We start from the raw sequence: 3968 nt of genomic DNA, 5'->3' as shown, positions 1-3968 counted from the left end.
TGTGCCAACTTCAGCAGAAAATAGCTTGCTGGGTTTCCAGTTTACAGGCTGTCTGTAAAAAAAATACCTGGAAATTATTTTGCAAAAGGATTAAAGTTTTGCTTTTGAATAAAAGTTGGCCAAAAGTACATTTTGGGAAGAAGTTGTGTATTCATGCTTTCTTGATCAGAAAAATCTTTTTGATGCTGAGAATTTTCCAAGTAAAAGTGAGTTTCTTGACAGAAGAGCAGATGAGGCATAATAGTTTCAGTGCATGGTTACTCTGTATGCTGATGAATCAGGGATCTTTTCCAGAACATTGTTGGAAGACACCAGTATATTCATAGACTACTTTGAAAGTTTTATATGAAGGCTACTGTTTATTTTTTTAATGTGATTGAGATTAAAGTCGCTAAAGAAATTGAAAGGTGGCCTGTTTTAGAGCTCTATTTGTTATTCTTTTTGAGACTTCAACTTTGAAATGAACAGAAATGTGAACTAGCATGCTCAGTTTTTCCCTCCTGTTGTTTTTGTGAAACATGGAGAAATTTGTCTGTACAATGAAACTAAAAGTTTGTAACGTTTTTTCTTCTGATGAGAGATATATAGTCAAGAGTAAATGGCTGAAAGTAAGTTAAAGTATTGAGTTTTAGGTGATAGAAACATCTTTTACTTCTGTGTTGGCTTTAAGTGCTGGCTACATCTTGCAACACTGTGAAAATTACAGCAATTAATGTAAATGGATGGGAAGTTGTAAAAGATGTATCAAGGATACAAGATGTATCCTTCACTGACACAGTAGTTTCTACCTAAATTAGAATTCAGGATACATGTTCATACAAATTTATTTACTAGCGAGTAAAGCACACCACGCTACATATCTATCAAAATAATAGCACACTTTGAAAAATCATTCTTAAGAGTGTGACAAAAGTAAGTGACCATTATCATAATACATAAAATATGTATGTTATATATAAGCAATAATTATTATTTATATTATAAATCTATTTTTACAGGCAAAGTACTTTCCTACTTATTGTTTGGTTGTCTGGGTTTCACTTAATTGAAACTAAAGCATAACACAATTTTGTTTTATTAATGTAGCTGTTAAGATTCTTTTTAAACATTGAACATTTGTAGTAGATTTTAAGGTGCCCTGTTAAATCTTAATGAGTGTAATTCTCAGCTAGTGTTTGTGGGAAGGAATGAGTGTGAGTGTCGTAGCTATGGTATTAAACTATGTCTTTCCTTTAAGTGTTAGTTTCTAGAGAAAATTACAAGACATTGCAGATCCCTGGACTTTTGCATTGGGATTAATGGAATGCTGCACTCAGTGCTTTTGTCTTTGACAGGTATTTGTCTCCTGCAGCTCCTTTATGATGTTTTCTCCCTTTTGCATGATACACATGAGAATTTGGGGATATTTAGGAATGCTGCTATTCAGACAGGTGGAATTGGAAAAATACTTTTAAGGCGAGATTATATGTATTGTCTCACTGAATCTTTCCAGAATTGTTTCTTACTGGAATATTACAACAGCAATTATATTAGTGTTGTATTGCTAGAAGAGATAAGTAGAAATGTGTAATATTGATACTTATTTTTTAGAAATAACAGCCCTCCAACTAGTACATCATCACCAAATAGTACAAATGGTAGAGGAAATCCATAAAGGGTCACTTAAATTGTTTTAAAGGTCATTGCTAGAGAAGTCTCATTAATTTAAAAACATAGGTTAAAGACAAACAGTGTGTGGCCAGGAACTTATGGGTCGCAACACTGGGTAAATTGTTCCTTCCGTATTGTTTCATCCAGATCTGCTCAAGTGGGAGTCGACTTAAAGAAGCAAGTCCAGTCAGTTAAATTTTACACAGGCATAGCTCTGTAACAGGGGGAAAAAAAAAAAAAAAAAAAAAAGAAGAAGAAGAAAAGGGATAAACGATGTGAAAAACAGATGTGGAGTCACAATCTGTAGATTTTCTGTGTTTTAGAAAGTGTGGAGCTAGAGTGCTCTCTGAATAGCTTGTATGATATCTTCAGTCTAAGTATAAACTAAGGCAACAGTTGTCTTAGTTATGAAGGCCAGTGAGGAGAGAGCTTAAAGAAACTTTAACGTTGTTTTCCTTCCATATAAAATTTGTTAATTTGGAAATGTCAGTATGTGGCAGTCTGGCCATATGTTATGTTTTGAAGTTTTCGTGTCCATATATTAAACTTTTCACATATTCTGTCTCCAGTGTCCACTGTATGTTCAGCAAATGAAAAGATGGACTTCAGTGTTGGATTTCCACTTGCATTGGTGTTTTGTTTGTCTCTGTGTTCTTGAGTAGCAACTACTGACCTTCATATGAAATTATTTGCAGATAATGCTAGTGGCTGTATGGTCTATATTCTGTGTCTGTGTTGTATATAGAATATATAAATACCTTTGTCTTATTTGATATATGTGTTAATATTACTTGTATCTCTGATATTTTGATGGCAACTGAAGCTGCAAACCTACGTTCTGAGTCAGTGGGGTCACTGTAGGTCAGTTGTTTAAGGGAACACGCTGAAGGTCCAGGAGCGTTCCGGAATGCTCTGCTAGGATTGTTTAGGTTTTTCTATCAAGAATTGTATTGCATGCTGCTAGTATATATTTTGCTTTTGTTTTCTATACTTTTCCCCCCACCTTTTAATATCAACTGCAAACTTGATGAATTTTTTTAAGACATTGATTGCATAATGAAGTTGAGTAGGACTTAACAATTGGAAATGGTCTTGTCAGTTAATAATTTTTCTTAAAATTGTTTTGTTTGATTTCTGTTACTGGTTTGGTTCCAACACAGTAACAAAGGTCGAAAGCTTTCTAGTGGAGGTTTGAGGCTTCAACTTATACTTTAGGTGGTGATGCTGAACCCTAGTTTAGGGTATGGCTTTGTACATAAAATAGTGCAGTCGTGTCCTTGCTAGCGTGTTCCTGTTTTTTGGCCTGGCTTGAGCTGTACTGACATTCACAGTAGTTAGAAAAAAGCACTAAAGCCCAATGTAGACAAAGCTGGAACTGTTTTTTTCTGCTGTTATCTATGTATGAAGATACTTCTGTGTTGTAGATTCCAGTTTGGTAACTGTTTTAGGACTGTTCCACAGCTATTCTTCATTAGTGACAGAGGAATTAGCCATGATCAGAGATGCTGTAAAAGTTTTGAGCCTTTGCTTGTATTGAGCAAATCCCTTGTCGAGTTAAGGGTTAGAAAAGAAACGCTGTCTACCAAATTATCACTACACTTACTGGTAATGTTTCATTGTGAGTCTAATTTACTGACTTTTTGTACTTCAGCCTTACCAAAGAGCAGTTGTGGGCCTGCATAAAAAGGCAAAATGTTTAGTGTATGTCTTAAGTGCCTTTGTTTTTTGTTAGTTAAGTGGTAGCTGGGAGGAACCTATCCTTCCCTTTTCCCAGTGTACAAAGTATCCAGAGGTCGTTTCCTATCAGGTGATAATTTGAAATTAGGCCATACCTATGTCAGAGAATCACGTGTGCTCTGTCAATTACAGAAGTGCTGTAGCTGCCCTAGTAATACCTATCATCCTTACTTTTGGATTCTTGCCATTTTAAAAGTACTGTAGTATGAAAATTTTTGTTTACTTTTTACTGAAACCTTTTTTTTTATAAATAATAGAACTCAATCTTTATACATGTACTCTGAGTACAGCATTTATATTTCACTCTAAGTTTAAAATTTTATATGGGGAAGTAATATGGGTGACATGCATTAGAAAATTCATAGAAGACTATCAATGGAGGAACATACACTGGTACATTTTTCTAAAAAGCAGTGTGATGAACTTAAAAGGAGTTGGTAATGTTCAGTGTAAGAAGCAGATCAAAGAGCCTTCTAAATCGCATAATAGCTTCTTTATCTGTGAATGGCACTGACTATTAGAGGAGCTTTTCTGTTTCCAGATTCAGTTTTGTAGTGTCAGAACTCTGCTTTGAACTCAGC

The sequence above is a fragment of the Pterocles gutturalis genome, unplaced genomic scaffold (assembly GCF_000699245.1).
Source record: "Pterocles gutturalis isolate BGI_N339 unplaced genomic scaffold, ASM69924v1 scaffold7776, whole genome shotgun sequence".
In the NCBI taxonomy this organism is placed as follows: domain Eukaryota; kingdom Metazoa; phylum Chordata; class Aves; order Pterocliformes; family Pteroclidae; genus Pterocles; species Pterocles gutturalis.
Note: the sequence above shows the minus strand (reverse complement) of the source record.